The sequence below is a fragment of the Phacochoerus africanus genome, chromosome 11, assembly GCF_016906955.1.
Source record: "Phacochoerus africanus isolate WHEZ1 chromosome 11, ROS_Pafr_v1, whole genome shotgun sequence".
Taxonomy (NCBI): Eukaryota; Metazoa; Chordata; class Mammalia; order Artiodactyla; family Suidae; genus Phacochoerus; species Phacochoerus africanus.
In genome coordinates, this window is record NC_062554.1 from 47423886 (window position 1) to 47437340 (window position 13455).

General features: G+C 50.8%; 1 protein-coding gene across 1 annotated transcript in view; it reads left to right on the forward strand.

Annotated features, from left to right (window-relative positions):
* The window catches only part of GRIK4 (glutamate ionotropic receptor kainate type subunit 4), a 456521-nt gene that overhangs the window by 141356 nt on the left and 301710 nt on the right, over positions 1 to 13455 (forward strand). The gene's annotated exons all lie outside the window — the stretch shown is intronic.

Consider the following 13455-nt stretch of genomic DNA (forward strand, 5'->3'; position numbering starts at 1 on the left):
CCATAGGTGTGGGCAGTACTGCTGCTGCCTGTCCCATCAGCAGCCCTATGCCTGGTGGGAGGCTTGGCACTTCTTGGGTCCAGGAATACCTGGGAAATCAAGTGTCTCCCCTCTTCCAACACCTCCAAGACCCAAAGCAACTCATTAACTTCAGGCGGGAGCACTGTTGATCCAGGTCCTGGAGACACAGCCCCAGGCACAGAGACAAGAAGGTTCAGGTCAGCAGGCGCTGTGAGGTTGTCTGATGGCCTGGGACAGACATGGGGCGCTAGCAATCAGGAGTGTCTGCGTGTGTATGAGGAAGGGGGTCAGTGTGGACAGATGGGGTGGGGGGGGGGTGTCGCAGCAGTGAGGAATCCAGGCAGGTGTGTGGGTTGCAACAAGACCTGTCGAACAGCAAGAACCCCTGGGCAAGGCTAGGCACCACCCTAGAGACATTCGAACATTAGACAGGTTATCCACACAGGTGCCCGCCTGAGGCTCCTCTGCCCAGACTGGGATGGGGAGGAAGAAAGTGGATACTATGAGTAAGGCAGGATCCTGGACCCTAAACTTGAAAGGGTGAGAAGCCGATTTAGGATGAAGATCACGATGCAGAAATCCCAGGGACTTGGCTTAAAGCTCATGATTCCTCCACTTGCAATCAGAACTGGTTCCAAGGTCTCAGAGGTGGGCATGGTAGTGGTGGCGGTCAGGAGGCCCCGGCAAGGCCCGGTATCATGGGCCAGAGGCAAGATACAGCTCCCTGAGTTGCTCCCATGCCACCTTGTGGGCACATGGACAAGTTTCTCCACGCATGTGCAAGGACCGCTGATTGGAATCAGAAACGAGGACCAGTGACTCAGTTCTTCCCCTCACCCTGCCCTCGGCTCATCACTCTGCATACTTGAAAAAAGGAATTAAAAACAAAATCTTCCTTCCCTCTTCCCCATTCCCTTCTACTGAAACTTCAAAACCTAATTTAATTCTGCTTAGCAGCAATGCAAAACTGTTCATATCCTTAAGATGCTTAATTTATAAGATGCCTCCAGTTATTCCACATTTGCTCTGAGCTTTTCTCCTCCTCTAAATGAGTGGATAAAGCGGTAACCCATCAATTTCCACTTGTCACTAATGGGAAGCGGAAAGGGATTGAGCTGGAATCGGCAGCACCTCGAGGCCTTAGCTCTCCTGACACTTGTTACCCGGGAGGGAAGCGGAAAGTGGAACTGACAGATCCCTCTCTGGTCTGCTAGGTGACAGCAGAGGGCTTCGAAGGGACCCTCATGCTCCCATCCCTACGCTTGGAGCAATGCTTGTCCCATGTCGTCAGTTCCGCTGGCGCTCAGTTCTGGTTCAGGCCAGGCCATTTCCAGCTGATTTCCAGCCAGGGGCCCTGCTGGCTGGCAAGGTCAGAGAGGAAAGTCAAGAAAAACCCAAACAGCCGTGCTAGGGCTTGTTTTCCTCTCTCCTTGGTTATCCTGGGAGCCAGGAGCTTTATGGATGGAGAGGTGCTAATTACATGGACTCCAGAGGGGATCCGGAGTAGGGCAGGGATGGGAGGAGAAGTAGGTCAAGAAAACACAAGTAGTTGTGCTTAGCGGCAGACAGCCTTCCGCACAGACAGGCTGGACCAGTGCTGATGGCACTGGGTCCCCCAAGTCCTCCAGAGGCTCCTAAGAGAGGGAGGGGCTGCTGCTCCATCCCCCTTCCCAGGAGTCACTCTTCCCCACGCTGGCTTTTGCTGGGATTCCTCCCAAACCCCCAGCCTTAGATCAGAGGGCTGTGAGATCGAGGCTGCAGGAGGGGACCAGGAATCTGGGAGATAAATTGCCCGCCTGCTCCACCCCCAGCCCTGCTTGTCTGCTGGTGACAATATGGATGTTTGTGAAAAGGCAGCGAGCCCATTACCCTGCCTTGGGACTGCTGTTTTTCATTCAAGTGAGGCACAGGATGGGAGACACAGCCAAATTGTCTGTTACCGTGTCCGGTGTTTACCCCCTGAATGGGGTTTTGGGTAAGAGAAAGGGATTTTATTTATGACAGTGAAGCTGCCTGCATAAATTCCCCAAACTCCCACACATATGTCAGCCCCCTTCAGTCATCTATCTTTGGAAAATGTCTTTTGATTTTGCTTCTGTCCCTCTGGGTCCTCTGAGTGATGACTGTGGGAGCCACAAGTTAATAAATGCCCTGAGAAGACCGTTCCCCCTGCCCCCGTCTCTACAGCCCTCCTTGACTTAAAGGGCGCATCATCCTATCTTAGAGCCATAAAAGATTCTAAGGATCCCATTTTCCAACCTGCTTATCTCACAGATGAGGAGGGAGGCCCAAAGGGGGCAGTGATTAGGTCAAGGTCCCACAGCAAGTGGGGAATAGGGCTGGTGGCAGACAGCCCTAGAGGCCGGTCTCCTTGATTCCTCTTGCAGGGCCCTCTCCATTGCCCACCCACGGGCACCCTTAGCCACTGAGGAAGCAGAGACACCCTCACAAGTAGGTGCAGGTCGTCGTTTCTTAGTTTTCTCTCATCCCGTTTCTGACATCGGCAAGTGTTACCCTTGTCCAGGTAACACAGTAAGTATTTGTCAGCTGAGTGAATACGGGGCTTGCCAGCCTGCCTCCTGTTATTGCTTCCCTGGTCCCTTATTTCAGACACACGGCTACTCACCATTAGCCAAATATACTGGAGTTCCCGCCATGGCTCAGTGGTAACGAACCTGACTAGTATCCGTGAGGATGCGGCTTTGATCCCTGGCCTCGCTCAGTGGGTTAAGGGCCGGCCTTGCCATGAGCTGTGGCGTAGGTCACAGATCCTGAGTTACCACGGCTGTGGTGTAGGCCACGGCTGCAGCTCCGATTCAACCCCTAGCCTGGGAACCTCCATATGCCGCGGGTGTGGCCCTAAAAGGCAATATATATATATAATCTCTCGAATATAGGGAGGTTTACTCTGGGCTTTTCCCCTCCCTCTCTTGTGCCTCCACAGCGCATCCTCCCATTCTGTCTTCTCTGTCAGGAAAACAACTTCAACTTCTCCCTCTCCCTCTTTCTCCCCTCCCTCCCCCGCTTCTCAGGCTCCGGCTCCCCCTCCCCCTCCATCGCCACCATCACCGGCCTAAAGAGCTCTTCCTCCGCGTAGTTCTGTCCCAGTATTACCCTGTTCCTCCCAGGGGCAGATCATCTTTCCTCAACCATTCTCCTGTCCCCCTGCGCCTGCTCTTACTGGGTAGAGCTCTAATTATTATGGCATTTCCCCACCAGACTCCGAACTCCAAGGGAGGCTGACCACCTAACACAGGTTCTGACACTTGACGTAGGCAGGTGTATCACACAGGCCCAGTGAGTGGATGGGTGGATGAGTTCATGGCCCTTGCAAGACATAGTTTCCCAAGAACACGTTTGGTATCGATCGTTGTAAGTTTCTTCGGGTCTTACCTCTGCTTAAAGAGGTGGACTTTTTGGAGGAAGTCAAAGAAAACGGAGAAAGAGAAAATGTCCATCTATCTGTCTTACTTAAATGAAGGAAGAACAGGAGTTTCCATTGTGGCTTATAGGATTAAGAACCTGCCGAATATCCGTGAGCATGCGGGTTCGATCCCTGGCCTCGCTCAGTGGATTAGGGATCCGGCGTTGCTGTGAGCTGTGATGTAGGTTGCAGAAGCAGCTAGGATCCTGTGTTGCTGTGGCTGTGGTGTAGGCCAGCGGCCGCAGCTCCAATTTGACCCCTAGCCTGGGAACCTCCATATGCCATGGGTGCGGCCCTGAAGAAAAAAATAAGAGAGAGAGACAGAGACAGAGAGAGAGGCTGGAGGTCCTGATTGGGTTCTAACACAAGTTTGAGCTATAATGGTAAAAACATCCATTCATCTGATCAACAAGTATTTATTGAGTGCTGTGCCAAGCACCAAGGATACGGTGCTAAAAAATAATAACCCCCATAATAATTCCCACGTGGAAAGGCCTCACTCTCTGCCAGGCACTGGGGTAGCTATTTCACATATTTCAAATAGTTCTTCACATCAGAATTAATGATCCGATGTTATAGATGAAGAAACAGAGCCTCAGGGAGTTTAACTCGCCTAAGGTCACCCAGAGACTGCAATCGGAAGCTGTCTGTCTCTTAAAGCGTCTCTCTCTGCTTTGCTTTCCTGCAGCTGTGCACCCCTGCAGACCTTCGGGTGTCTCCCAGCAGTCACATTAAATATATTGTGGTCTATCTGGTTGAGGAGTTCAGAGATGGAATCATGACTACTTTATAGTCTCCTGCTCTTTTTTGATTCTGTTCCTCCCAACCAGTGGTCTGAGGGCACAGAGTCCATTTGACAGATGAGGAAACTGAGGCCCGGGGATGCAGAGGCTCACTCAGGGTGGCACTGAGTCCTGCTCAGCGTGGGTGGCACTAGACACATCAGGGGTTATTGTAGCAATTGGATTTCTTTCTTGTTTAAGGTTTCCCCGGGAGGTGAAGCAGCAAGAGCTTGGGTTTATGTGACACTCTGTCTTACTAGGACCCCAAGCACTTTACAACTCTCATTTTTTACCGAGTTGGTTTCCCCCAATGAGCTCCAAGTCCTGCAGAGAGAGCGTTAAACATAGAGCATTCAGATGTTAGGAAGATGAAGATAATAAGAGAATTGGGAGAGGGAAGGGGGAGAATTAAAAACACCGATTTTCTTAGCCTGTTTTGCCGTGTATTAAATATGTCAGACCCGCAGAGATCCAGACAGGCCGACGGAATTCTGTGCCTTGCAGAGGACTCACCGTGGGGTTTTTCGAGTAGTGGGCTCCCTTTCAGAACGTGACCACGTGATGCTGTCACGTGATGTGATTTATGAAATTTTGATCGGCGTGTAACTCTTCATCTCTTTGCCAAATGGAGTCACCCGTAGAAGCAATTGGTCTTTCACATTAGTGACAAATAGAAATTGATGACTTTCTCTTTCATCTATCATCTAGAGAGGGATCCGTCTACAAAGCTTTCTGGGACACAACCCCTTCCCCCACTGAACACCTTAGGGGATCAGTATCTTTCTTGATATGTCTGTATTCCTGGGTCTAGCACCGTGCTTGGTCCATAAGAGATACTTAGCAGTTGTTTGCTAGATGAATTATCTAAGGATAAGTTTTGAATCGTGAACTGACCTGTCAGTTTTCAAATTTCTCTTCTCCCAGATATTGTTCAGTGCTGAAAAATGCCAACCAATTTTATTTAACATTAAGGGTACAAAATGCGTATTTAGGAGAGTGAGTATTTTGCTGCCAGCAGGCTGTGAGGGTGTCCCCCTGCATGTGTGCCTGCTCGAGGCTGTCTCTCCTTCCTGGCCTCCCCTACCCGCGCCCACCACCACCACATCCTCAAAGGGATAAAGGAGGCTTGGCTGCAGTTAGGACAACATCCAGGCCAGTGGGCTCAGCCCACACAGTTGTCATCCGTCTTTCGCTCTGGCTGATCTTCTGCCAGGAGCACCACACCAGATACCTTAGGGTGTTTACTCTCTCTTCACCCTTCGAGGACCTATTTGTGAACTACAGCCTCAGGCCATGGTCTCTGTGCTGAGAAATGAGGGATGAGTGAGGCCTAGATGCTCCATTTTACAGATAAGAAAAACCGGGGTCCCAGGAAGTTGAAGGGAATTGGCAGAGGCCACTGTGGCAGTGCCAGGACTCCTGACTTCCCAGCTGCCAAGTGACACTGGTGTCACAGTTTACGGTGTATAATGTGTTGTGACGCATGTTAATTCGGTTTCCCCCACAACCTTCGAGGCAGGTAGAAGTAAAGGCATCTCGTGGAAGAGGAGCCTGAGGCTCCGGGTTTGTGACTCGCCCAAGCTGACATGGGAGGGAGCAGCAGCCTCAGAGGGAAGAGAGGAAGGGCCAGCTCCCAGGCGGGAACAGAGGGGGTCTGTTGAGTCAAGTCAGAGGACAGCTGAGGTGGTGGAGTTCTGAATAGCCTGTTAGCAGTACATTTTTTTTTTATTACTCAATGAATTTCATTGCATTTATAGTTGTACAGCAATCATCACAACCCAATTTTATAGCATGTCCATCCCCAAATGCCAGCCCATCCCCCCACCCCCAACCTGTCTCCTTTAGAAACCATAAGTTTTTCAAAGTCTGTGAGTCAGTGTCTGTTCTGCAAAGAAGTTCATTGTGTCCTTTTTTTTTAGATTCCACATGTAGGCGATAGCATATGATGTTGGTGTCTTGCTGTCTGACTGACTTCACTCAGCATAATATCTCAGTCCATCCATGTTGCTGCAAATGCTGTTATTTCTTTCCTTTTAATGGCTGAGTAATATTCCATTGTGCATATATACCACATCTTCCTTATCCATTCCTCTGTCGATGTGGCAGTACATTCTTTTTTTTTTCGTTCCTTTTTTTAGGGCCTCACCTGCAGCATATGGAGGTTCCCAGGCTAGGGGTCCAATCGGAGCTACAGCTGCCGACCTACACCACAGCCACAACAATGCCAGATCCGAGCCATGTCTGTGACCTACACCACAGCTCACGGCAACGACGGATCCTTAACCCACTGAGCAAAGCCAGGGATCGAACCCACAACCTGGTTGGATTCATTTCCACTGCCATGATGGGAACTCCAATGTGTCAATACATTCTTGACAGGGGAGAACTGAAAGCTACTAAGGGCCAGCAGTGTGACTCCCAGGACCTCACCAAATCAGACCAAGCTAAAGAGAACAGGCAAATAAAAGCAGGAAACATTATGTTTTCTTAAACATAAATGTCATGATGAATCCGTGGGAGGAAGCTGGGAAAGTCCCCCCCTGGTAGCAGGGGGACTGGAGAGAAGGGAGGGGGCTGTTGGCTGCACTAAAAATCCTAGGTAGTGGAGGTGATTTCCAAATAATTTTGGTACGTGGCTGCCTGTGTTTGTTTGTGCTAGAATGCCCGCTTTCCCTGGGCTCTCATTTTGCCCCTCCACACGTGTGATGACCCCACAATATCTGCTGCCCTGCTGGGCCAAGCCCTGCCTGGCAGAGATGCACATGGTTTGGAAGAACAGTCATGGCCATATTTTGTTAGAATTTCAAAAACCTGTCTCCCGTTCTGCAGAGTGGTTTGCAAAAGTCTTAGGGTAGGGAGTGAGTCATCAGCAAGCTCTGTTTTTTTCTTTTTTCTTTTTGGCCATGCCCAGAGAATGCAGAAGTTCCTGGGCCGGGGATCAAAGCTAAGCCACATCAGTAACCCAAGTCACAGTAGCAACAATGCCAAATCCTTAACCCACTGAGCCACCAGGGAACTCATATTTTGGGGGGGGGCTGGCTTATGACAGGGGGAGGTGGAAATGATGGAGAAAGATTTGGCTTTGATGTGAAAAAATATTTATCTGATGGATGGAATGAGCTAGCCTGGAAACCAAGATCCCCACAGCTGGTGGTGGCCACAGATAGGCTGGACAGGGATGTCCGCATCCCTGGGGGAGGGGTTGGACCTGTTACCTCTAGGACCCCTTTCAAGCCAGGAACCTGTGCTAGAATACTTTAGCCTTTGGTCTGTTCTCATATCATTAAGGAGACATCCCATTTTCATTGTGTTCTCATTAAGCACCGTTAATGAGAGCTTAGAATGGAGACGGCCATCTGCCTGATTTAAGCCATGACCCCATTCTGCACCAGTTGCTTAAGCTGGATAAGACCTGAAGCCCACTGATTCCTCTTACTCTGTTGGTGTAGACCTGTCTGGGTGTTTCTTCTTTCCCTGTGGCTACTGCTGGAGAAGTCAGAGAAGCACAGGCAGTGACAGAGGATGTTGCCAGCTCTCAGCTGAGTGTCTGAGTGTCTGAGTGTGTGTGTGTGTGTGTGTGTGTGTGTGTGTTTGTGTGCGCCTGAGTGGGAGGGCAGCACACGTGTGCCTGGGCAGAGCCTGCATATCCCACTCACAGCCTTGCAGCTCGGCTACAGGCAAGGGGGTGGCCGCATTGAGCTCTCCCTGTTCAGGGTGAGGGGCACAACGTTCCAGATCGGCTTGACGGGGTCAGGCCCTTGGCTGCTGGGAGCACAGGGCACAGGAGGTCACAGACAGCTGTCAGGCCGCCCAGCAGCCTCTCTCTGTCTTTTTGGTGTTTTTCTTCCCATCGAGCTGAGTTAGGGTCCTGGGCTGGTGAGGTCCCTTAAGCCCACATCCATGAGGACTGTGGTGCAAAGAAGGGAGCCAGCTCATCCAATCCAGGCTCAGCAGGTGCTTGTGGGGCCTGCCTGGTCCCCTGGCTGGGAGGCAGTGCCTCCAGACCAGACTTTCGAGGAATGCCACATAACTGGGGGTGGGGGGCCACCTGGGGCAGCCCACGAGAGGGACCCTCCCTCCCTCCTGTCTTCCCCTCTTCCCTCAGCCCCTTCCACCCTGACTGGCCCAGGTGCTTGCCATGGCTGTTCCAAGCTGATGGGGTCTAGAGAGCAAGGGGACACCACAGAGCCTGGCGTGTTCTGAGTCGCTCTGGAGTTGGTGCTGGAAGGCGCCAGCATAGCATAGAGGTGGTTGCCAGAGCCTGCGCTCTAATCAGACTACCTGGGTTTGAATCTGAGCTCCACCCTTTATGAGGAACTTAATTTCTTGAATAGGAACTTAATTTCTCAGAGCTTCAATTTCTTGAACAGGAACTTAATTTCTCAGAGCTTCAATTTCTTGACCTATAACATGGACGGCAGTAGTGGCTGCCTCATGTTTTTATGCGAATTCAATGAGTCACTACCTAGAAAGCACTTAGAATGCTGTCAGGCCTGTAGCAAGTGCTGTCAAAATGACACCGGCTCTTGGGAACGGCACTGGCCCAGGGGGCCAGCCTGTCTCCGTCTCTTAGTCTTCCCCAGCCTGGAGCGCCTTCTCTACCCCTCCACCTAATGTGGTCTCTTCCCTTCTTCTCAACTCTGCTTTAAATTCACCTCCTTCTAAGAGTGGAGCGTCCCCACCTGGTTTGGAAAGCTCTCGCGTCTGGAATTCTCAGCACGCAAGAGGTACACATGCTGGTCTAGTCGCACGGGTTGCACGCTGTCTTATTGGCCCGGACCTGCCTGCTTTCACAAATGTTTTAAAAATTTGAGTTTCATCAGCCCCATAGGCCTAAGAGCATCCTGAGAGATTGGACACTATCTTCTCTTCCTTCTCAGTGTCCTGAGCTTTTCACCCTGGGGTCACGGTTCCTGGTGCCAGCTAGTGGGTCTGAATGGTCTCCCATCTTAAAAACCTCCCATAGTCCCCCACATTCTTCTTCAGCTACCCCCCCTGTTTCTCTCCTTCCCATTGCAGAGAATTTCAGCAAAAGAATTCTTTTTCAAAGCTGTCTCCATTTCCTCTCCTCTCTTACCTTATCTGTGGGACTCCCTCCCATCAAGTTCACCCCCACCACGGTGGCCGCGTGGCCAAATCCTACCGTCTCTCCCCAGGTCTCATTTCACCAGCAGCATTTGACTGTCATCTTTCACTCCCTCTTTCTTGAGATGCCTCTTTCTCTTGGCTTCTGGGTCACCCTCCACCTTGGTTCTTGCCCTTCCTGGCCAGCTCTCGGTCTCCTTTGCTGCCTCCTCCTCATATCTCTGCCCTCTTAGGACGGATGTGCCCCAGGTTCTGTCCTTAGACCTCTTCTCTCTCCACCCACTCCCTAGTGACCTCATCCAGTTTCATGGCTTTTGATGCTGATGACTCTCCAATCTCATCTCCAACTCTGACCTCCCCCCATAGCGCCAGACTGATGTGCTTACTATCATCCCCTCTTGGATGTCTAAGAGAAACTCAAACTGGACATGTCCAAAGTCGAGCTGCTGATATTCCCCTAGAAGCCTGCTTCTCCTCCCGCCTCCCCCATTTCATAAGCGGTAACGCCATTCTGTCTATTCGGACTTAGATCCCACTTCTTGGAGTCGTGCTTGACCTCATCTTTCTTGACATCCCCTATCTTCCCAATGAGCAAGTCCTGGTTGCTCTGTCTTCCAAGTATACCCAGAACCCAGGCACATCTTGCCACCTGGGCTGTGGCTTTCCTGCTTCGAAGCAGTATTCTTCCCCCTGCCCCCACCCCACCCCCGGATTACTGCGGGGCTGTCCTACAGGTTTCTCTGCTTCTCTCTTGCCCCGTCACTTTTGTTTCTCAAAGTGACAGCAAGGGTGATTCCTTTCGAATGGAAGCTGGATCACACTGACCCTCTGCTCAGCTCCTCCAATGCCTTCTTAGATCAGAGAGTCCTTACAGCATCCCACAGGGCCTCCATGCCTTCTCCTGTTACTTTTTATCTCATCTCTTACCACTCTGCCTCTCACTCACTCCACCCCTGCCCCTGCTTCCTTGGTGTTCTAGATGTCTGCATAATTTACTCCCTTACATCCAGCAGGTCATGCCTTGCCCTCTCATTTCTCTCTCTCTCTTCCTTGCTTTGCTTTTTCTAGCACTTGTCACCCTCTGGTGACAAGTGGTCGTATTGGTTTATTGTCTGGGTCTTCCTATCATGCAGAGCCCTTTGTTTTACTCTCTGCTGTTTTCCTAGCGCATAAAGCAGTGCCTGGTATACAGAAGGTGCTCACTAAATGCCTACTGAATGAGTGAATGATGCAGACCCAAAGGAGGTCCCAAAGGAGCTTCCAATTTGAAAGCTCTTGGAAGGCAGAGACAATGATGGTCTCTCTTGAGACAACAAGCAGTTCTTCACAAGTGTTCCTGGCCAAGGACAGTGCAGTGGCCCTGCTGGCTCCCTGTCCCCACGTTCTCCAATCCCTGCAGCAAACTCTAGGTCCTGGAGCTAATCTTGATCCCATGCCGAGGAAGTCCCACCAGCCGCTTAATGATTCAGCATCGACATGGGTCTTGGCTGCTGGTCTTTGTCCCTCAGATCCAAACACCAAGCTGTTGACTTAGAATCTTCCCTGACCTTGGTGGCCACTACAGTGCTCGTTTCTGTCTTGTCATCAAGTCTGAAACCTCTTCGATATTCTGACTGTGCCCAAGCTCCCCTGGGACTCTGGTCAGGCCTTAGCTTGTCTCAGTCTTCCCAGAGCCTAAAGACTTGAATCTGGACCCAGCCTCACAGCTGAGACGCTGCCACCTGCTACCAGCTCTTCCCTGAAGCTTCCAGTGTTGGCCAGGGTACCGCGGACTTCGCCAGTGCCATACTCTGCCTGTCTGCTTGTATGTAGATTTACAAATCTTGATGATTGAAGGGACCCCAATGTGACCCATCCCACTTTTGAATAGTTCCGTCCATTGGTTTTCTTGTCCATTGGGCCAAAATCTGTCTCTCTGTCCCTTCCACCTGCTGTCCCAGCACTGCCCATCCCTCAGGAGCACAGAACCATTGCTTTTCCCTCTGACGGCATCTCTGAGATCAGAAGCCCTGTCATCTCCTAGCCCCTAGTGTCTTCTTTCTTTCAGAGATTTATCATTAGTACCTCTGACTCTTCCTTCCTTCTCAGCTTTCAGATTCCCTTTGTCATCCTGGTCACCCTCCTCCAAACAGGTTTTCCCTTTTCTCCTTCCTAGGTAGGATGTGGTCCCCAAATCAGAGGCAGGCACTCCCCTCATCTGTTTCCATCTGCTGTGGGCATCTCTCCAGCCTGATGGGATCTGGTCTCCAGGCTCAGAGCCCCTGGTTGCACCCATGCCCATGGAGCCCCGGCTGACTGGTCTTCTGGTTAAAGAAAGCCCATCTCTGTCTCCACCTATGCCTGTGAAATGCACACACCCTCCCCCCAACCCCATCCCCGCCCGTGCCTGTCTTTGCTCTCAGCCCTGGAGTCAGTGCTGCCTTTGAAAGCCAGTGGCAGGTTGCCCCAGAGTGTGAAGATATCTGTTAAGGAGCCCGACGCTGGGAGGTTCCCTAGGTTGTGTCACCCCTGTGGCTTCTTCCAAGATGTGCTTTCCGGTCCTTTATAGTACATGGTCTTTCAAGCAGGGAGTGACACAGGCAGGGGAGGGAATGCCACTTTGCTGGCAACACTCATAAATTTCCCCCAGTGGCAGGGATCTAACAACATGAGACTTTGAGCTTTCAGCTCACAGATGAAAGAACAGGGATTTTCCCGAGATGACAGAGAAGGAAAGCAGATACAGCCCTGGGGACCTCGGCAGGAAGCTCTGCTAAGGACTTGCTCCAAAGAGATGCCAGCCACAGCCTGGATGGGTGCAGAGTGGCCGTGGGTGGTCCCACACCTCTGGGCAGCTACCCGGAGGCCCTCCGGCCAGTGGCCAGGGGAGGGGAGAGTTTTCCGATGGCATCTGTAGGGAGTTCTCCCTGCTCTTCCTGAAGCCCTCGGGGTTTCTGAACCCAAAGGGACCTTTACCTTGAGCGGTGATTGAATGCCAGTTTTTCCTTTAGAGCCAGTGGGAAAACCTTGTGTGCTAGAGGACGTAAGCTGTGGAATGGGAATAAGTGGATTTGGTGGAGACGAAATAGAATGCAAGTCTCAGTATCTGTGGCTCGCCCCCATTGGAGCTCCCCCTGTATTTAATCAACTTCTTCCTCATCTGCCCAGAAATGATCTTGCAGAGAGCAATACTGGCCTCTGGACAGGGCCACCTTCTTGGGGGGTGGGTGGGGGCTGTTGCTCTTGGCTTGTGGTTACAGCTTGGGGGGGGGGCTTCCTTTTGGTTCTTGATTGAAGCCTATCTTACCATGAAACCATGAGGATGGTCCCCTGGGGGAGCTTGGAGTTCACATTCAAGCCTTCGTATCCTAGGCATCAGGGAACAAGGCAGCCTTGGAGTCAAAATCCATGGGTATGACTCTCCCTTACCAGCCATGTTCCTTTAGGCAAATTACTCAATCTTTCTCATGCTCAGTTTCCCATCTGCAAGCTGGAGATAACATTCTACCACAGGAGGCTATCATATTAAATTAAGAGAAGATATGCAAAGTGCCATACGTAATGTGCAGCATCTAGTAATATTTAATAAATATTAGTTCCCTTTCTTTTGTTTCTTTAGAATAGGGGTGGGCTTTGTTGACACACAAACTTGGAAATGAATTACAGTTTCAGCTTGTGACCTTGGGCAAGTTCTTTGGCCTCTGTTTTCTACTATAAAATAGGGATAATGATACCCTATATATGGAGGTTTATGTGTGATAATATATGCAAAATGGCTAGCACAGGGCCTGATAATTAGTAGGAGGTCAATAAATAGTATCCTACCATGATTATTATTACTAGAATTTTCAGCTGCTGCCATAACAAATCACCCCAGACTTAGTGGTTTAAACCAGACAAATTTATTAATTTACAGTCAGAAGTCCAAAAGGAGTCTTGCTGAGCTAAAACTAAGATGTCAGCAGAGCTATGATCCTTTCTGGAGGCCCTAAGGGAGAATCAGTTTCTTGATCCTTTTGGTTGTTGGCAGAGTTCAGTTCCTTGCAGTCCTAAAATCAAGGTTCTTGTTTTACTGCTGGCCATCAGCTGAGGATGTTCGCAGCTTCTAGAGTCCGCTGCATCCCTTGGCTCCTGGCCCCCGTCTGCCCTCAAAGCTCAGTGTCA